This window comes from Saccopteryx bilineata, chromosome X (assembly GCF_036850765.1).
Source record: "Saccopteryx bilineata isolate mSacBil1 chromosome X, mSacBil1_pri_phased_curated, whole genome shotgun sequence".
Classification (NCBI taxonomy): domain Eukaryota; kingdom Metazoa; phylum Chordata; class Mammalia; order Chiroptera; family Emballonuridae; genus Saccopteryx; species Saccopteryx bilineata.
The window spans coordinates 8758568-8780825 of NC_089502.1; the positions used below are offsets into that span (position 1 = coordinate 8758568).

Sequence of the window (22258 nt, forward strand, 5' to 3'; positions counted from 1 at the left end):
GGAATAACAACATCAAACACAAAAGGGACATTCCTTAGTCATCCTTACTCAAGAAAAAGATAGAGGTGAGTTAACACAAGATTTAAATACACACACACACATTAAAATGAAAATATCTAAGAGAAAATGTCTGAAAATGTCTTTCTTAGGACATGAAGAAATAATATATGGGATATAGCAAAATAGTATGTACGTTATCTGTGACCTCTGAGGACATTTGCCTGAATTCCTACCTGGTAATGAATGGAGTGATGTGGCTAAGGCCATTGAGAGATGCTTGTGGGTTTTGTGGTGTATGTGGCAGTGTCTCTGGGGTTGGAGAATTTAAGAAAGAGAACATAAAGAGAACAGGATAAACAAAGAATGGAATGATCAAGATTAATGGGGAATGTAACTGATCTACTTTGCCATTGTTTCCTTCATCCTAGGCCCTCAATAATCACATGAGAATTCACGAATGCACCACAGAGATATGATTAAACAATATACTGTATAATATTGTCCTCTGGCTCCAACGTACTTCCTAGGATAGTACAGGCATGAAAGATCTAAGTATTGGGAGGAATCCCTAACAACTTTTCAGGGTAGAATTGCAGCTAATCCAGAAAGGGTCCTTCTGTTAAGGATTTTAGGAAACTAGACACTGCAATTTTATTAGTATCAGTTTTTTGTTTGGAACAAATTCAGCTCTAGGAGCTGCCTGGTTGAATGCAGGAGGGTGTCCACCAATTGCCCCTATTCCTTTTATTGTAACAGTTTGGCCAAAGCATTCAGAAGTTACTGGTGTCAATCCTAAGGTTCCATCTGGCATCATAATTGGCAGGTCCTGGAGGAGCTGGAGTACCAGAGACACAGGAGCAGGGGTCATGATGCCTATGTTGTTCATGACCAGAGTACCTCCCATAGCTATCTGGCCTATCCATATCTCCTGCTCACTCACATCAGGGAAAGTTGCCTTGAATCCTTCCTTCTGTCCCTGTATGTCTTCCTCATGGCACCTGTGCTCCTCCTCTGGCCTGAATTCCAGTTGCTTTAGTATTTGAACTTCTTGGTAGTATAGCTCTTCCATCCTCTGAATTTTTTTTTTTTTTTGTATTTTTCTGAAGCTGGAAACGGGGAGAGACAGTCAGACAGACTCCCGCATGCGCCTGACCGGGATCCACCCGGCACGCCCACCAGGGGCGACGCTCTGCCCACCAGGGGGCGATGCTCTGCCCCTTCAGAGCATCGCTCTACCGAGACCAGAGCCACTCTAGCGCCTGGGGCAGAGGCCAAGGAGCCATCCCCAGCACCCGGGCCATCTTTGCTCCAATGGAGCCTTGGCTGCGGGAGGGGAAGAGAGAGACAGAGAGGAAGGAGGGGGGTGGAGAAGCAAATGGGCGCTTCTCCTATGTGCCCTGGCCAGGAATCGAACCCCAGTCCCACACATGCCAGGCTGACGCTCTACCACTGAGCCAACCGGCCAGGGCCCATCCTCTGAATTTTTTATTGATACTTCATCAAATCCTGTCTCATTAGTATGACCTGGTGTTCATGGTGAGTAGCTTCCATCTCCATCTCATTTCTCAGTAGGTTCTTTGATGTTGTGGTCCACTTGGTCCTGCTGCTATTTCTCCATCTCAGAGAGTCCCTTCCAGCACATAGTATACTTATACACAAAGGAGTCAGTCTGTGCAAATCTAGGTAGGTGTGCCTACTCCTTGTGAAATTGATGGTTCTTTATAACCAGCTTCTCTGGAAGTCTCTCTTCATCATCTGACTGGTTCGTTAGTTCCACAGTTGCAGGCCAAGGAAAAGTGGTTAGCAGGAAGGAGCCTTCACTGCATCTGTCCATAGCTTTACAAGCAGCTGGCTTCCCTGAGAGCTCAACAATGCCTTTTCCTGAGGGTCTTCTTCAATCATGTACAATGACTACAGTCTGCTCAACCTACAAACACAGAAAAGGCTTCCTCCAGCAATTTGATGGACACATACTGTGGAATGTTTAGTACTGTAAGGAATCCACTATGGCTAGCAAAGCACCCAAGCTGCTGCTTTCCACGGAGTGGTATGTTGTCTAGCTCCACTTTAACAATCTCCACTAGGGTTTTGTTTCCAAGCAGATCCTTATCCTTATGAATGAAGATTTCGCCTGCCTTTCTATATTTCTTTTTTTATTCTTTTTTTTTTTTTTTTGTATTTTTCTGAAGCTGGAAATGGGAAGAGACAGACAAACTCCCACATGCGCCCGACCGGGATCCACCTGGCACACCCACCAGGGGCGACGCTCTGCCCACCAGGGAGCGATGCTCTGCCCCTCCGGGGCATCACTCTACGGAGACCAGAGCCACTCTAGCACCTGGGGCAGAGGCCAAGGAGCCATCCCCAGCGCCCGGGCCATCTTTGCTCCAATGGAGCCTTGGCTGCGGGAGGGGAAGAGAGAGACAGAGAGGAAGGAGGGGAGGGGTGGAGAAGCAAATGGGCGCTTCTCTTATGTGCCCTGGCTGGGAATCGAACCTGGGTCCCCCACACGCCAGACCAACGCTCTACCGCTGAGCCAACCAGCCAGGGCCCTTTCTATATTTCTCAAAGAGTTTCTGCATTCCATCCTTACTGATGGCAGGACGGAGGTTGCCCACAAATAGCCAGCTATGTTGGGTGAAGGTCTTCTCCCCTGGTTTCCTAAAATTATTCAGGTCAGTAGTCAAACCTTCATTTTGGCTGCTGGCTTGTTGACCATTTGCAGGTATTGGTGGCAGCAGTGGCTGCTGCTCTTGCTGCTGGTGGGTATGCTAATGCTTCCTCAGAGCATAATTTTACTTCTCCAAGTTAAAGGTTTTATTGCTCTACATTTTTGTACCCTTCTACTGACCATTCTGTCCTTAGAAAGTAATGGTGACTACAACTACTTTCACTAGTCTACAGGCTTACCTCCAAGTGCCCAGAGCTATCAGACAGCTCCAAGTTTCCACTGTGAGGCCTCACTAAAACTAATAATAACTACTATTTATTGAGAACTAACAATGTGCCAGACAATGTGCTAATTGCTTTGTATATGCATTATCTGAGTTATACCTCAAACTTATGAGTTAAGTACTGTTTTTCTCCCATTGTATAGATTAAGAAAGTGAAACTTTAAAGAGGTTAAGTAGGTTCCATTAAGAACACAAACTCAAATCCAGGTGCTTTTTCCATAGAAAAATCATCACTCTATTCTTTCTTATCACTCTATAACATCACTCTTTGTCATACAGTGATAAGAAATAAAAAAGCCATGCCCTAAACAGCCAAAGCAGCCATATCAACTCTAGCAAACAGCAGATTCTCATATTTTTAAGCAATGAACTTCCCAGAAGCTCTTAAATCTAACCCTAAGAAGACTCCACTGGTGGACCAAAGGAAACTGGACAGATGTTTTTCTATCCTTGATATGGGTAAAGAGAGTGTTGGGTTTGACAAGAAGTTTGTAGAAGTTTTTTTTTTATAATAATTTTATTTTTTTTAATGGGGTGACATCAATAAATCAGGATACATATATTCCAAAATAACAAGTCCAGGTTATCTTGTCTTTCAATTATGTTGCATACCCATCACCCAAAGTCAGATTGTCCTCTGTCACCTTCTATCTAGTTCTCTTTGTGTCCCTCCCCCTCCCCCTTTCCCTCTCCCTTTCCCCTCTCCCTCCGTAACCACCACACTCTTATCAATGTCTCTTAGTTTCACTTTTATGTCCCACCTACGTATGGAATAATGCAGTTCCTGTTTTTTTCTGATTTACTTATTTCACTTCGTATAATGTTATCAAGATCCCACCATTTTGCCATAAATGATCCGATGTCATCATTTCTTATGGCTGAGTAGTATTCCATAGTGTATATGTGCCACATCTTCTTTATCCAGTCATATATTGACGGGCTTTTTGGTTGTATCCATGTCCTGGCCACTGTGAACAATGCTGCAATGAACATGGGGCTGCATGTGTCTTTACATATCAATGTTTGTAGAAGCTTTTAGATGAAGAAACTATAACACATTTTCCATGGGCATTTCAAGTGATTTTGCTTTTTAAAATAACATCTTTATTATTTCTTCAAACTGAACACAGCACTGAACGGAAACTTTTAATACACACATATCTGTCTGATGGCCTTGAGAACACCTCTGCCCAGAAGAAACTGATGACAGTCACTCAATTTTTACAAATCACAGTGAAAATGAAGAGAGAGGGGATGGTAGTGAAGAAGGTGTCCTGAGATCTCCTGGACCAAATAGTCCCCAAAACAGCGTGACATTCAAAATAAATTATAAAAATTAAGTAGTATAAATACGTTGAAATTTAAGTTAAGAAGATCCCCAGAGTATGGGTGTTTGACAACAACCAACCCACAGGATTGATAGCTGTGGAGGTAACAGGGGTGTTTCCCAGGCTCAGGCCCCTGCTTCCCATTGACCCACCAAGGCCATGGGTTCCTCAAAGCTTCCAGGCCACTCAGGCATACAGCTCTAGATCAATGACATATTCCTGGACCCAGGTCTCACTGGTGTTGGCCCAGACCTATTGGCCTCTTTTGGTTTGGAAGATGGCACCAGTCTTGGAGCACTGGCTAATGATCTCAAAATAGTTGGCTATGAATTTAGGCAGAATCTTCCTGGACATATAGGAGAAGCAGCAGATGGTCAAGGTGTCAGCATGAATAGTCTTGATATGCCTTCTTCTGTGAATCCTTCATTATAAGACTCCTCTTCATTTAGTCTTGAGTTGGTTATTCAGAATGATCTTTTGTGTGTGTGTGTGTGTGTGTGTGTGTGTGTGTGTGTGTGACAGAAACAGAGAGAGAGACAGATAGGTCCAGACAGGAAGAAAGAGAGATGAGAAGCATCAATTCTTCACTGTGGTTCCTTAGTTGTTCATTGATTGCTTTCTTATATGTGCCTTGACCAGGTGGGGGGGGGCTACAGCAGAGTGAGTGACCCCTTGCTTAAGCCAGTGACCTTGGGCTTAAGCCAATGGCCTTGGGCTTCAAGCCAAAAACCTTTGGGTTCAAGCTAGTGATCATGAGGTCATGTTTATGATACCATACTCAAACCAGTGACCCCGTGTTCAAGCTGGTTAGCCCACACTCAAGCCGATGACCTCAGAGTTTTGAACAACCTGGGTCCTCTGCATCTCAGTTCAACACTGTCCACTGCATCCCCACTTGTCAGGCAGGATGCTCATTCTTAAACTTAGCTGTAACTCTAGTTTGGGCCTGGGAGAAGGTGAGTATAATACACACCTATTCTGCTGCCATCTTGGATCTCCTCCTCTAGTGAGTTTGAATTTGCTCTTTCTTGCTATCTAGCCCCTTCTATGATTTATCTGTGACAAAGCCTTAATGCCAACATCCTTTTCATAATCTCTTTACTGCTATATCAGTCTTAAGAGTGGCTTAAGATTTGAGGGGCACTAAGAAAGCTTTAGGATTTGTATTTAGACCCCTGTTAAATTGCAAGTCCTCTGAAAGGCTAGGCTTTTATCACTTCTTGAATAATCTCCTGACTTCTTATTGTGATTAGTTCATTCCATTGTTTTCCAACATGAAGGCTATGATTCTAGGTAATGCTGGATGAAGAAAAGGGGCAAAAGAGAAGCTTCAGTTGGAATTCTGGAAGGACGCAACCAAGAGAAGCCTAGACTCCTCAAATTCAGTGAGGGTCAGTGTTGGCTCTCAACACATGAATCTCGGTATGGCTGATCAATGTAGAACTCAAACTAAGACCCATTTTCTTCTGCTTATGATTTGTAAAAGGTTGAAGGAGGATCTTTAAAAAATTATAATAATAATGCAAGTGGTATCCTATACTGCGGAAGCTGACCCCTGCTGAACCACGCTGGGAAAGGCTGAGTTTCAAGGTTGTTGTGCTGCCATGAACAGGACTTATACCAAGTATTTTACACTCTTGTGCTTGGTCCTCCCTATGCTAAACAAGGTGACTGACTGAGAACAAGTGGGATATCTAGTTAGAAAAAAAATACATTTCTCTTTGTTGATTTACTTTTCAATAAAACTAAGCATCCCACACAAGAGTCAAACCAGTGATTCTGCCCTCCTTGTTATACACTAGGTTTGACACTATACCATGCAATACAAACTCTTGGCCACTAACTTCTTTATCTTCAAACCATAGAATGACAGAGTTAGAGGAAGACTCCTAACTCATATTGTTCCACACTTCGTTGCATAAAATAGGGGACAGAGAGGCTCAGAGAAGGAGATAAATTTACTCAACGTCATGCAATGAGTTAGTTATGGGCTAAAACTCAGATGTCCTGATTCCAGGATGAGTACTCTTCCACTCCACCACATTGTAACCTCATCAATGGCAGACCTCCAATTAGAGCCTCTTGGCTTACATCCATTTCAGGTTCCAAAGTATCCTCCTAGTTGGCTTTTGGAACTCACTTGGCAATCCAAGGCCATTTGGATAGTGCCTCAGTGTCATCCTGGATTGTTCTTCCCAGATCAGCTGCAATCCAGGCCAGGATGGAACACTGCCACAAAATCAGCCCCTCTGGCCTCTGCACTATGAGTAAAGGAAAATAAATGTCTCCTTTTCTCTGGGGCTCTCAGATTGTTGAACAGATGTCTGTCTCAAAATGACTATATTCTGAGCAGGGGGAAATATTGGTTACAAGTCTTGATAAGGGAACACAAGCTTTTATAGTGTCAAAGAGTTGCTGTTGCCTCCCTTCCTCTCCCCCACCTATCCAAATGTACAAAATGTTGAATTTTTCTTGTCAAAGATGTGAACAGAACCTTCTACTTGAAACATCTTGGTAGGCTTGTTTTTTGGAAAATTTGCTTTTAATTTTAAGCTTCAGCTCTTCTCAAAAGACCTTACCTGTCCTTCCACCAGGCACTACACTCCTGAAACAGTTTTTTTATTCAGATGAAATAGCCAGTATTTCCCCAGTGCTGACCAGAAAAAAAAGATGTCATTTGGTTTAGCCTGTACTATTCCATATATTTGCATGCTTCTCCTCCCCATCCCACCAGTCTGTGGCCCAGCATGGGCACTATTTTTGGACCTAACCTAAGTAAAAGGACAGTGACACTGAAGTGAGGAATTTGAGAAGAGACTCCTATGTCTCTGGTGCTAGGCTCAGCTTCTGTTTCACTCTAAGCCCCAACTCAGTAAAGTAATCATCTGGTGTTGCCGCCTAATGCTACAGATGCTTAATTCCTGCTGGGTCTACTTTCAACAGCTCAAATATAGCAGGGGACACAAGTTGGAGCATGTTCCTCAGGAAGGGCACATGGCATGTGGTCACTCACTCAGCAGGGCCAAATCTTCTCTTCCATAGAGGCTGACAGCTTCTCTGCTGAGGCCGTCTTGAGGGGTTAGGTAGCCTTCCAAGATGGGAAAAGCCATTTATTCTCTACCATCACCTTTAGCCATCAAAAAAGAAACTTGGGTGAGGCTATCTCCTTACATTGTTCAAATTAAGGATGGTCTTGCATATACTCTCTGTGATTCAAGGGATTTGTCTAGGACCAGCTTTAGACAAAGCTGAAAGAGGTGACAATCTACACATTCTAATATAATGGCTGTCTAGTAGGGCTCTTATTATCTCTCTTTCTCAGCCATTATGCTGACAGAAATCTTAGACTAGATATATAAATTATGGATTCTGCCATCTACCATTTCCTTTTAAGGGAAACTACATGGCTCATATTTCCTTGCTGAAGAAAAAGGTCCTAGACTATTCTTTGAAAATTGAATGGTTACTTCTTTAGTCATGGGTGGACAACTGACCTGAAGGCTCTCACCCTATCTGCTGTCAATGAGCTTTGTATGAAGTGGCTTACCTAGACTTAGAAAGCCATACTCAGTAGAACAATGGGAAGTAGCTAGGACACATGCTTTGTCTACCTGGAATACAAGTATGGAAATACTGAGATTTTTAATTCATTGATAACAGAAGTATAAATGGAAAAGGTACTAGATCAAAGCAGAGAACACCTACAGTGTTTTTTTTTAATGGAAGAACACTTCATAACAGTCTAGCTATTGAAGAAATGATGAGATTCAATTCCTAGAAATTCTCTTAGTTTCTGAATAATGCCAAATCCTGACCTCCCATTAGAAGTTTTGAAGGGACATTAATTTGACTTCATATATTGAATAGTTGGGGGTCATGCTGAGCTATACCTTCTGTTGAGGGTGATGGGGAAAAGCTCAAGGTAAGCTCCTTTCCCTTGTAATTCAATTTAAATTATTGATAAACCTTTTGAAACCCATCAATTTGTTACATGTCATATTAAAGTTTCATCCTTAGTTGTTTTCTCCACCTCCGTCCATCTCTCTTCCCAATTCTAGTCCAAGATTGATCATCACTAGATGTGGCCAGCATCCTAGCTGGATGACAAGAAGATCATCCCCTCTTATTGTGAGCATTACAACCTAGGTCAGTCCATCCAGGCAGTGTACAAGAGGCTTCTGTCACCTTGTCTGTAGTGAGGGGCATGCCAACTTAGCTTTTTCCTTCAGATCTAGGCCAATGTGATTGCAGATGCCCAACTCAATTTTCAGGCCCAACATATGGTACCCACACAGACAAATATGGGCACCAAGAGGGATTGAGCACAAAGCCAGTATTGACTTGTGGCAGCTCCAAAAGCCTTTCATGTCATAGTAAGTGTCTTTCCAAACCTCTTGCCACAAATAGCTAGCATGAATGGTTTTGCCGTGTTTTTAAAGTTGAATAGAGAGTCATTGTTTGGGCTCAGTGTTATGAACAGGACTCTGAAAGAACCCTACCTATCCCAGATTTACCAAAAGCCAACCCTATCATCTCTTTTCAACTTGGGCTGAATTAGCTTGTGACAGGAAGCAAAGAAAGATAAATGATACAAGGCTACTGCTTGCAAACCTCTGGCAATCCATGGTGGAAAAGATTTGTGGCACACAGATCATTGTACCATCATGTTTTGAAAGCTGACCAGAATTTCTTCTAGATAAAGAATCTATATTATAGTCTCCTTCAAGTAGGTCCATCTGAAACAGTTTGTGAAATTTACTCCCAGAGGCAGATTTAATGGCAGGATCACCGAGTGCGTTCTCTGGGCCCCAACTTCTGAAAGGCCACACAAAACCTCAACTTTACACTTTTTTTCTAATGACACCAAGTTTGGTTTCATATGTGCAATTTTAACATTAATATTACAAAGTATTCTTTGTTTATTTAAAAATATGGTTAACGTGTATTTTTATTTTCCGTCTCCTTTTTTTAAGGGACCCAATATTTTCTTCTGTGCCCGGGACCTCAGCTGACCTTAGTCTGCCTCTGTTTACTCTTCCATTTTTTTTAGGTGAGAGGAGGGGAGACAGTGAGGCAGACTCCCACATGCACCCCTACCATGATCCACCTGGCAACCCTGCCTGGGACCAATGCTCAAGTACGGAGCTATTTTTAGCACTTGAGGCTGACACACTCAGAGCAACTGAGCTATCTTCAGTGCCTGGACCTATGCTCAAACCAGTCAAGCCACTGGCTACAGGAGGTGAAGAGGGTGAGAAGGGGGAGGGAAGAGGGAGAAAAGCAGATAGTTGCCTCTTTTGTGTGACCTGACTGGGAATCGAACCTGGGACATCCATACACTAAGCCAATACTCTATCCACTGAGGCACTGGCCATAGCCTATCCCTCCATTTTTTATGTTTCTGATACAGGTTGGGTAAGCCTGCAATGATGGAAAAAGGATGTTCTAGCTCAGTGGTCCCCAACCTTTTTTGGGCCATGGACCGGTTTAATGTCAGAAAATATTTTCATGGACTCGCCTTTAGGGTGGGACAGATAAATGTATCACGTGACCGAGACAAGTGTCAAGAGTGAGTCTTAGATGGATGTAACAGAGGGAATCTGGTCATTTTTTAAAAATAAAACATCATTCAGACTTAAATATAAATAAAACAGAAATAATGTAAGTTATTTATTCTTTCTCTGTGGACCCAAATGGCCCACGGACTGGTACCAGTCCGCAGCCTGGGGGTTGGGGACCACTACTCTAGCTGACTTCTCTAGGATTTCTGCAGATAGTTGGAGACATGGCCATGAAAGTTCTAGGATGATTCCAAGGACCACTAGGACTAAGACTCTTATTTCATTGTTGAAAACATACAACAAAAATCAATTTTCAGTTACAGAAAAAGTGAAAGCTTTGAAGTTATGTAACCCTTGATTTTTCTTAGTATTTTTAAGTTACATAGAGAGTTATTGTTTGGGCTGGAACTTCATGGAAAATTCTGGAGGTGGAGGAAGGGAAGAAGAAAACATTGAAATTGAACAAATAGATTACCCACAAAATAATATTATACATATTTCCTGGATTTATCTCTACTAATTGTTAATTGGAGAGGGATGAAAATAACTTCTTGGTTTCACAGTTGAAGAGTTGCTTTATCTCCACTTACTGTCTGACTTTGTCTTTAAAGGGATTTATGTGACACTTCTGCTAGGCCATCTGATTAGCTTACATTTTATAGTCAAAAGCAGATAGGAAGGCATTTAAGTTAGTTACCTATGACAAGGCAAGGCTTTAGTAAGCCTAATCAAGACAAGAGGAGACATTTTTAAAGTTTTTTTTTAATTTATTCATTTTAGAGAGGAGAGAGAGAGGGGGGGGGAGCAGGAAGCATCAACTCCCATATGTGCCTTTACCAGACAAGTGCAGGGTTTTGAACCAGTGACCTCAGTGTTCCCAGGTCAATGCTTTATCCACTGCACCACCACAGGTCAGGTCAGGAGGAGATATTTTACCAAAAGGTTTTTCCTTTCTCCTTGAGTCCCTCAAAACTAATCTGAGCATGCTTGCCTCCCTGACAGGACCTGGGCTCCATGCCCCATCCAGCTGCCCTATGAAGAGCTTTATTTGTCAATGGCCCTACTCTCCAAAGTGCCCATTACCAGATACATTAAGTCAAGTTTAATTTTAGGAGCACAAAACATCTGGGCCAGAAAAGGTCTAAAAAATCACCTTGCCCAGAAGAATGTGAACAAATAAATATAGAAGAAATCATAAGAATTAGCAGATCACCATTTTGCAACCATGATCTTAATAATGGATTCAGGCAATGATCATCATTACTGAAATTTTAGGGCACAAGGCCATATTAGTTTTTTTGTTTTGTTTTGTTTTGTTTTGTTTTGTTTTGAGAGAGAGAGGGGGGGGGCAGAGAGAGAGAGACAGGAACATTGAGCTGCTCCTGTATGTGCCCTGGCCAGGGAATCAAATCAGCAACCTCCATACTCCAGGACAACACTGCAACCATGCGAGCTTTCCTGCTAGGGCTTAATTATTAATATTTAATTATTAATATTATTTTTAGAGCTAGAGAGAGGAAGGGAGAGAGAGGGGAGAGGGAAGGGAAGCATTCATTTGTTGTTCTACTCTGTTGTGCGTTCATTGGTTGCTTCCCCATGTGTCCTCTGACCGGGGATCAAACCTGCAACCTTGTCATTTCATGACGGTGCTCTTAACTAACTGAGGTAACAGGCCAGGGACAGTTTAATTTCTTGTTTATGGTGGTGTCTGCACAATTTCTCCATTGTCGGTGTATCTTTCCCCCTTTGAAATTGCAAATCTAACTTCACCAACAATGGAGTAAATTTATATATTTGGCTACTAATGAAATGAGACAATAAAGATACAATATTATTTATGTAGCATCTTTAAAATTAAAAGCCAACAAAAAAGCACCTTGTTGTAAAAATTGGGAAATTGATAACTAAAAAGGAGAAGGAACTAAATCAATAACTGGGATTAGTTGTTTGCTTGTTTGTTTTGTTTTTAGTGAATTCCAAGATAGGGAGAGGTGGAGGAGGTTATGGGGGATAAATGGTGATGGACAAGGACTTGACTTAGGGGGTGATGAACACACAATATAGTGTACAGAAATGTGTTGTAGAATTGGGCACCTGAAACCTGTATAATTTTGTTGCCCAGTGTCAGCCCAATAAATTCAATTAAAAATTAATAAAAACGAGATTAGAATTTTTTTTCTCTTCTGACCTGTGGTGGCGCAGTGGATAAAATGTCTACCTGGAACGCTGAGGTCATCGGTTCGAAACCCTGGGCTTGCTCAGTCAAGGCACATATGGGAGTTGATACTTCTTGCTCATCCCTCCTTCTCTGTCTCTCTCTATTCTCTCTAAAATGAATAAATAAAAATCTTTAAAAATATTATATTAAAAAGAGAATCCTTTCCTCATGGCCTCTTAGCACACCATCTAGTTCTACCCGTGATGTTGCTGCTGCTGCTACTGATACATGCATTTTTTTAAAAAAAGTTTTTCTGAGTTCCTGTTATGTCCTAGGTATTCTGCTTGGAACTCTGGAGTTATCAGTGAATAAACAAAATATTTCTGCCTTCATGGGGCTTATATTTATCTTCATATTTTTCATCATTACCTTCCTCATCCCCATCCTCATCACTGTCATTTCATTTTATTCACCATCTTTTAAATCTGTGATCTTTTGCACAGAGACCCCTAGGGACATGGATATATCTCGAGGACCTGGCACAGAGTAGATGCTTAATTAATAGTTGTTGAATTAATGAATGTGTCCATGTGTACATGTTTGTGCATGTATTGATACAGTGTATATATGACAACTCCACATCTGCACTTTAGTTCAATCTATCCTCCCTGCTTGGATTAGCATGTCCACTTCTTCATCTTTTAAGGCAGCTTCATTTCCTCAATGACATCTTTCTGAGAGAATCTTCTCATCTTAACAACCAAAGTGTTTACCACTCATTTGATTATCATCACACACAGTATTGTGACAGCTCAGGGACTGTAGTTTGGTTATTTTAAACTCTGTTGCATTATAAACAAGACAGGTAATAACAAGTGTTGGAGAGGCTGTGGGGAAAAAGAACCCTCATTCACTGCTAGTGGGAATGTAAAGTAATAAAACCATTATGGAAGAAATTATGGTGGTTCCTCAAAAAATTATGAATAGAACTACCTTATGACCCAGCAATCCCTCCACTGGGTATCTACCTGAAAATCTCAAAAACCCTGGTACATAAAGACACATGCACCCCCATGTTCATCTCAGTATTATTATTCACAGTGGTCACGACATAGAAACATCCAAAGTGTCCCTCAATACAGGATTGGATAAAGAAGATGTAGTACACATATACAATGGAATACTTCTCAGCCATAAGAAATGATGACATATTGCCATTTATGACAACATGGATGGACGTTGAGAACATTATATTGAGTGAAATTAAATCAGAAAAAGTTAAGAACTGTGTGATTTCACACATAGCTTGGATATAAAACTGAGATTCATGGACATAGATAAAAGTGAAGTGGTTGCCAGGGGGAGTGGGTGGGGTGGAGGAAGGGAAGTAAAGAGGGACAAATATATGGTGATGGAAAATGATTTGCTTTGGCTTATGGGCACACAACACAATCAATAGTTCAAATGCCATGGAGATGTTTACTTGAAATCTATATGTTCTTATGGACAAATATTACATTAAATTTTATTTCTAAATTAAAAAAAATAATAAACTCTATTGATGGCCGTTGATGAATTTGGGTAGGTTCCTCCAATGTAGAGTAATTATCATTTTCCAGGGAGCCAATGGAATCAACAGAGATACCCTAACAAAAGGGTAGCCAATGCAATTCAGGCCCTAAAAAGAGGGAATTACCCAGTGCTTCTTCTCTGATGAGTACCCCTTGTCATGCAGAATTTTCCTGACCTAGCCACATGAATCTGATTGCAATTCTTTCCCCAACTTACCTGTCTGATTCTGGGCAAGTCTTCAGCCCTTAAAGCTCAATATGCTCACCTGTAGAGTAAAGAACTTAACCTATGGCACTAGAATCCTTTGTAGTTTTCTATGATTTTAGGCCTAATTCCTCTGGATTTAAAGAAAGGAGGAAATAGCCATAAGTGAAGGTGCAGTGACTACTGAAATGGCCCTCTGCTCTACCACATCTGCCCTGTTCTAATTAAAAGTTCAGTGACAGACACTTGGATATTGTCCTTAAATAAGGTAACCAAGTGAAAAGTCTAAAATTAGAGCCAATGTCGCACATATAGAACACATTTTCCAATCCCTGAACTGCATCATTTTCTCAAGACAATGCACTTAAGTGATGTAGGGGTAGGGGAAGTTGTTTTCATTTAGAAAAAAATACTGGCTCATACGAAAGCTCTTTCAAAGACATAGAAATTGCTAACATTTAAGGAAAGACCTGATTCTCCTTTTCTTTTTTTTTAAGAAATATTTTTAACTTTTTTTTCTTCTTTTGTTTTACAGAGACAGAGAGAGAGGGGTAGACAGGGACAGACAAACAGGAACAGAGAGATGAGAAGCATCAATCATTAGTTTTTCGTTGCACGTTGCAACACCTTAGTTGTTCATTGATTGCTTTCTCATTTGTGCCTTGACCGCGGGCCTTCAGCAGACCAAGTAACCCCTTCCTCGAGCCAGCGACCTTGGGCTCAAGCTGGTGAGCTTTTGCTCAAACCAGATGAGCTGGACTCAAGTTGGTGACCTCGGGGTCTTGAACCTGGGTCCTCTGCATCCCAGTTCAATGTTCTATCCACTGTGCTACTGCCTGGTCAGGCTGATTCTCCTTTTCTTTACCTTTATTGCTAAATAGAAGCAGGGCACTTAGATGTGATAGGAAACACCAGACATTGGAGTAGCTAAGATGGTGCAGCTGGCATCAGTCAGACCTTGGTCTTCATCTCAGCTATGTCATTTGCTGGCTATGTGACTTTAATCAAGTTACCTAATTAACCTTATCTGTCCAACAGCATAAAAATGATACTACCTCCAAAATCATTGTGATGCACATAGAGCACTTAGAACAGTACCTGGCACTCACTGTTAGGAGAGAAATTCTAAATAAAAATATTGGATCTCAAAAGTACATATCGCCTTTTGGGGGATTCAGGATGATAGAATGTTTGAGATTGGGGCTTTCCTAGAAAATTCAGTTTCTGTGCCCAGGAGGTAGCTTTCATTGTGCCCTTTGCCAGCTATATCTGAAAACTCTGCTCAATGGCTTGACCAAGTACAAATTGACCTCTTATTGGGGGGAAAAAGAGACTCACAGACACTAGGGCCCAACAGGAAGTTCAGAGTGTAGCTAATGCAATCAGCATCCTCACCACCTTCATGCATAACCAGAAGCTAATAAAAGACCCAGAAGCTCATAAAAAGGAAGTGTATTGCTCAAAGTTACACATTAATCTAGGGAGGGTTGGTTTCTAATTCTTGATCTTTTTTGATTCTTTATAAATTAGAGTTTAGAAAGAAAGTTTGTACAGAACAAACAGGTTTAAGAAAATCCACCAATCCAGAACACCTAAGCTATTACATCAGGGTTTCAACTTCAGCACAGTTGACATTTTGGGTCAGACAGCTCTTTGTTGTGGGAACTGTCCTATGCATTGTAGGATGTTTAGCAGCACCTCGACCTCTATTCACTACATACCAGTAACATTCTCCCCCCCCACTCCCACCATGAGGCAACCAAAAATGTTTCCAGACATTGCCAAATGCCCCATGCATGGGGGGTGGGGAGAGCAGGCAGTAAAATCACTTCAGGTTGGAGCCACTGCTGAATAGTAACAGCACTGTAAACATAGCTTTCTCCTTGGCCATATTCTGAACTCTTAATTTACTGTCTCCAGTGGTGATGTCATCTAGCCCATAGTTGATGGCTTCCACATGGGTGTCTCTAGGTTTGACTTCTCCTACTTACTCTTGTCTCATATATCCACTGTCTCCTTGACATCTTCCTTGGACATGTAATAGGTATCTCAAACAATATGTTCAACTTCAAATTCCTTATTCTTGACTCTGCCCTTTGCTCATCTCATTCATTCATTCTACATTATTTAATATTGCGCACCTACTCTATCAGTTTCCTTTGGCTACTGTAACAAATTACCACAAATGTGGTAAGGCTTAAAACAACAGGAATTTATTCTCTTGTAGTTCTGGAGGCCAAAAGTCCCAAATGAAGGTGTCAGTAAGACTGTGCTCTCTCCAAAGCCTCTATGAGAGAGGAAAGCCTTGCCCCTTCTGACTTCTGGTGGCATGAGGTATTGGTGATATAGTAGTGAGCATAGCTGCCTTCTAATTCCTTGTGGCTTCAAGCATTTCTTGGTTTGTGGTTGCATCACTCTAGTCAGCCTGTCTTCACATGGCCTTCTCATTTCCTTGTGTCTCTCTCCTGTATGTCTTTTATAAGGGCACTTGTCATTGGATTGAAGGCCCACACAAATAATTTATATAATCTCATCTCAAGATCCTTCATTTAATTACATCTGCAAAAATGCTTTTTTCAAATTTGGTCACTCTCTCAGGTTCTTGAAGTTAAAACATGGACATATCTTTTTAGGAACTATTATTCAACCTTCAACCTAACACTACTTTTATGTACCAGGGATATTATAAGCACTAGGGATGCAGTAGAAAACAAAGCAAAGTCCCTAATCTCAGGAAATTACACTATACTATAGGGTGATAGATAATTAAATGGATAGCTATTTAATATATAATGCCAAGATATATGCAATGCCAGGATATAATTAACATAATGATATAATATAAAATATAATATAAGGTTGGGCAAAAGTAGGTTTATAGTTGTTCATATGGAAAATAATACAGCCTGACCAGGTGGTGGTGCAATGGATAGAGTGATGGCCTGGGACTCTGAGGACCCAGGTTCGAAGCCCTGAGATCACCGACTTAGCACAAGCTCACCAGCTTGAGTGCGGCATTGCTGCTTTGAGTATGGGGTCATAGACGTGACCCCATGGTTTCTGGACTGAGTCCAGAGGTTGCTGGCTTAAGCAAGGAGTCACTCGCTCTACTGTAGCCCCCCAATCAAGGCACATATGAGAAAGCAATCAATGAACAATTAAGGTACCACAATTAAGAATTGATGCTTCTCATCTCTCTCCCAGTCCCTATCTGTTCCTCTCTCTGTCTCTCTCTGTCTCTGTCTCTCTCGCAAAAAAATATACAATAATAAATAATAATACAAGAATTAATTCTGGGTTTTACCTTCTCACAACTGTAAACCTACATTGCCCAATCCTGTGTGATATAATATATTATACCCATTAAAACAAAATCTCCCAGGACAGGGTTCAGAAGTCTGCATTTTGAACAAGTTTACTTATGTAGCAAACATGTGTATACCCCTTAGTGCTACTGTTCTAAGTACTTTGCAGATATTAACTCATTTAACCCTCCCAATAATAATAATATTCCCATGTTACTGACAGAGTTGAAGCAAAGGAAGTAATTTGCCCAAAGTCACCCAAGTAGGAAGGAGTACAGTCAAAATTCAATCCCAGGCAATCCATATTCTTAACCACTATTGTATGTTGTCACTGCACAGTAGATTCTGTGATGAGCTCTCATTGAGACCCACAGATAAATATTCTCTGATGGAGATAGTGAAACACAGACAAGAGGACAGACCTTTTTAAAGCCACAGCCAGAAATGAGATTGGTTTTGTGTCTCTCCAGCTAATGAGCATTCCATTCTGGCCAGTCATTCTGTGTACTGTGAGGAGCAGGGCCCGAAGTGCATTGCCCACATAAAATCCCAGTTACAAGAGGTTATCTAGAATGCTTTCGCTATGAGTTGTTGTCAGGGAATGTAGAAACACGCCCTAGCATGGAGTTCTCTAGCCATCTCTCTGGGAATAAGTACAAGCTTAATATCAGAGATACCCTTTCCTCAAAACATAGTTAGCAAAGCCAAAGACATAGAAGCGTAGATCTCTGGGGCGTGGACTAGTAGAGAATGGTATGCAGGAACAACCCTGTAATGTCTGCAGAGAGAGTAGTATGTTCAGTACAGTTTATCCACTCCAGTCTCCAAAAGTGCACCATGCCTAGGCAGCCTCCACTCCTCCACCTCTGCAGTGGCAAGGAGGGAACCATGGGATGGCCCAGCCAGATGACATGCATCAATTACTCTCCAAGGAGGCCCTGGGCCAAATAGGCTTTTCAATTTCCAGATGCTTTTTAATAAAAATAAAGGCCACTCTGTAACCTGACTTTGAATGAACAAAGTTTCCTTAGTAGAATAACTATATAATTTTACCCTTTTTCCATTACTTTTCAGTGAGCAACTGAAACGTTTGTAACTAATAAATTGTGACTTCAGTCACATGGCAGCAAGGGTCATGGAAGGGTTAAGTGACTTATGGAAGGTCACTCTGCTAAAGAAAGACTCCTTTGTTCCTGCCTCCCCTTTTGCTCCTACCTCTGCTAGCACACATTCTACCTTTGGGGTAAACAGAAAGAAGCTAGGCTGTCTCACTCAGAACAACAGAGGGTTGAGCAATGGTGTGGTGACCTTGTCCATCTGGGAATCCAGGCTCTTTATCTCTTCCTTGAAAATTTTGTGAGCTCAGATTTTCTGTCTTGATTGTCCACACTGTGAGTTGTAACTGTGTCTTAATCCTCTGAGGATAGAGGCAGCAGAGGGGTGGGGAAGGCCAGTTTTATTTCTATCTAGACCACAATTAGAGGAAATGTTTAGAGAGGCCTATGGGGAGACAATCAAACCTCACCAGCTTTTGTTGTGGGGTTGCGTTTTCTAGAATTCCAGCAAAGTAAAGGGGAAAGAGGCCAGATGGCAGCAGTGGGTTCTTCTGAGATACGATAGCTTACTTTTTTTTCTGGATCATAAACCAGCTCATTAACAGAGTTCAGCAACAATGGTTGTCTATGGGCTCAGAACAAAGCTAGCTGAGCCTAGATTGTAGAATTGGATCTGCTTTCAAGTGATAACCAATTCAGCTCTCCAATTAATCCCTTGGACAAATTGATATTGTTCTTCACATACTATGGATCTGGTAATTGAGATCCAGGTAGTTTCATGATTTTCCTAAAGACCCTCTACCAAGAATTGAGGAGAGTAAACAGGTGTTTCCTTGATCATTTTTTCCTTACCAAACATCCTCAAACTCCTATTCTGTGGACCTTTTTACAGACACAGAGTTTTCTCCAAGTTTTATTTTCCCCATTCTGCTGAAATTTTGGGTTGAATCTGTATTGCAATCTATAGAGATAGGAAGAGAATAAATGAGAAACCAGTGAGGAAACCCATTTTCAAGTTTTCTTAGAATGTGCCAAAATAATTTCTTCAACAACTTAGAAGTGCTAAGGCATTTTGTGTGGTCTATCTTGGGCCACATGTAAGTGAAACCAATAGAGCCATATAAAGGACACTCTGTAAGCCATAGGAAAGTGGAGAATCCAGTCAACCCATATGAGAGGCTACTAATATTTGTTTCTTACAACTCTAAATTACCCACTTCAGTGTACCACAGAAACTTGGGAGTCATGGTGCACGTGACTGAGAATATGGGAAGAAAGTTCTAGGATTGAAGTTTATTTTGTCTATGGTCCTTTCTTGCTTTGGCTTTCTTTTACTGGATGTGAGCTTTCTTTGTTTGGGTCTACTGAAGGTACAGAGACTTTCCCACTTGCTACCCCAGCCTCATGCAATTCTTTCCTGAATGACCTTTGAGACAAAGGCTCTCTTTGCTTTGCAAAGATTAAGGATTTGTCCATGAGTCCTTTTCAAGCTTCCCAAGAGACTTTGAGGCATGAAGCTGAGAAAATGATTTTTTGGATTCAGTGTTTAGAATATTTTTCTACATATCATCCTGAAGCTAGAATTCTGGAGAAAATCCATAATATCAGGTCCATTTGGACAACTTTGATGTCTTCTCATATTCATTACAGTTGTGAAATTTCACAGAAAGGCCATATCCTAAATGGCTCCCAAGTGGGCTCTTGGGCCAAGATTTTGGTGTCCAAGGCAAGCATCTTGTGTTTTATCCCTCTGGAGAATTGTTGTAATCACATCCAACAGATGTGTAGCTTCAAGAAAACAAAGAATGGTAGACTGTAGAAATATCCATCTGTTGAACATTTTCCCTTTCATCTCTAGAATAGATAGAGACTGTGTGAACAATGCTGCCCAGTCCTGCACTCGATTACAGTCACATTTTTTTTCTCATTAACAAAAGAATAAAGACAAATGAGTAACATTTGTGGATTGAGCAGCAGTGCCTAGGTCACATTGTTCAAAGTCCTTTGGACCCTCATTCTGGGATTAAATTATGTCAGAGGATTAAGGAACCCCATTCCTCCCTCTGCAGATGGAGATAAAAAGGCAGTGTCAGCCTAACTATCCACAAATTTCTCCAGTGTTTGACACTCACTATTAATAAATACCATCTCTCTACTACCAAGGTGTGCACTCTGGAACAGCCTCATTAGGCCAGAGGGTTTGGGTACCAGGATGGGCACTGAATCCTATGCCATTTCTCATTTGGGATCATTTAATCCGCTAAATCTCTCTGTAGAATTTAATATTTAGGACTATGATGAGGCTTTCACATGATAGTTTGTAGGCTGGACAGAAATGACCATGGAAAAGGACCATTTCCTTTCTTACATCCTGGTCATAAATCCATTAAACCTTTTCTCCCCCCCCTCCCCACCCTCTTTTCCTCTCTTCCTCCTTTCCATCCCGCTTTCCCCCTTTCCTTCCTTCTTTCCTTCTTTCTTTCCTTCCTTCCTTCCTTCCTTCCTTCCTTCCTTCCTTCCTTCCTTCCTTCCTTCCTTCCTTCTTTCCTTATTTCTTTCCTTCCTTCCTTTCCATAAGCTTGCACAGGCTCACCCAGTATAATTTTAGTAAAAACACAAGCCTAGGATGTTTCTCTCTCTCACCTTTCTACCTGTCAGCACTGATTGGATTCCCCAGAAGGGCCATTTTAACTTAAACAGATACAGAGGGAAAAGATCCATCTCCTCCTGACTTAACATAAGGAATTTGAACCTCCCCACAGCCCTAGTAAGTCTTGAGTCTGCCTCTAATAGTATGCCTGAAGAAGCCTCTGAAATGACAAGATCTGTGGGTGTGCCTCACCAGATCCAGTCTCTGAAATCCAAAGCCTGGCCCTTTTCCTCATCCATGAGCCAGTCACCTATGGCATTGTTAGTACAGCAACTTCTATGCAGTAAGTAGTCACCCCTCATTTTTCTCTAGCAGATTATAAAATGGGTGTTTTTAAATGAAGCCCCCTTTTTGGGGTAGCACTCATGATTTCTCTCTCTCTCTCTCTCTCTCTCTCTCGAAGGGAGAGATATGAGAAGCATTAGCTCATAGTTACATCATTTTTAGCTGCTCATTGCTTTTCATACATGACTTGACTGGGGGGCTCCAGCTGAGCCAGTGACCCATTGCTCAGGCCAGCAACCTTGTGCTTCAAGCCAGTGACCTTTAGGCTCAAGCTAGTGATCATGGAATCATGTTGATGATCTTGTGCTCAAGTTGGCAATCCCACGCTCAAGCCGGAAAGAGCCTGCACTTAAGCTGGTGACCTCGGGTTTTTGAACCTGGGTGCTCTACGTCCCAGGTCGACCTTTTATCCACTGCACCACTGCCTGGTCAGGCTCATGATTTCTAAAGAAGTTTTTTTTGCTCTGTTTCATCAGAATCACGAGTTTTTATTAAGGTCAATAGTTATTAAAGATATTTTCCTCAGAGTGACGATGTGCCTCCAAAAAGCAGTTAGACTGGCAGCACCACTATTCTCAGCCCTTGAGGCAGATAACAGAGGATTGCGTGATTTTAGTACAGCAACAGGACACTCCAGAGACACCATTTAGCATCAAAATAGAAGGTAAGAGAAAGCAAGCGGGATTGAGCAAGGAAGTATATGGGAGAACTCATGCTTCAGATGCCTCTGGGAACACAAGTCAGTTAGGGTATTAGGACCAACCAGAGACAACATGTCAGCCTCTGAGTTTTCCACAGTGGATGTTATTTTAAGCCATTGGAAATTAGGGGAGAGGTGCTTCCAGGCCATCTAATGATTTTTGAAACCCCCTCTACAATTCCCACACCAGATGACTAACCAGCCTCTTTTTGCACACCTCCAATGGTGGGAATCTCATCTCTGGGGGCATTGGCAATCTTGAACCAATGACTTGAACAGATTTGCTTTTCCTATATATGTTCTCTCAGTTCTATTTGCTGAGCACATACTATATGACAGGCACTGTACTACATACTGGGGATACAACAGTGAATGAAACAAGTGTGATTCCTGCCCTCATGGATTTTACAGTCTAGGGGGAGATAGATAATAAAAGAGCTGAACTTCCCCACCCAGCTATCACTCTCTATCCACTTACCCACCAGT

General features: G+C 41.6%; 1 pseudogene; it reads right to left on the reverse strand.

The window, feature by feature from the left end:
• Window positions 1-628: 628 nt before the first annotated feature.
• Window positions 629-22258, reverse strand: part of LOC136317357 (non-POU domain-containing octamer-binding protein-like) — a 33384-nt pseudogene continuing 11754 nt past the window's right edge.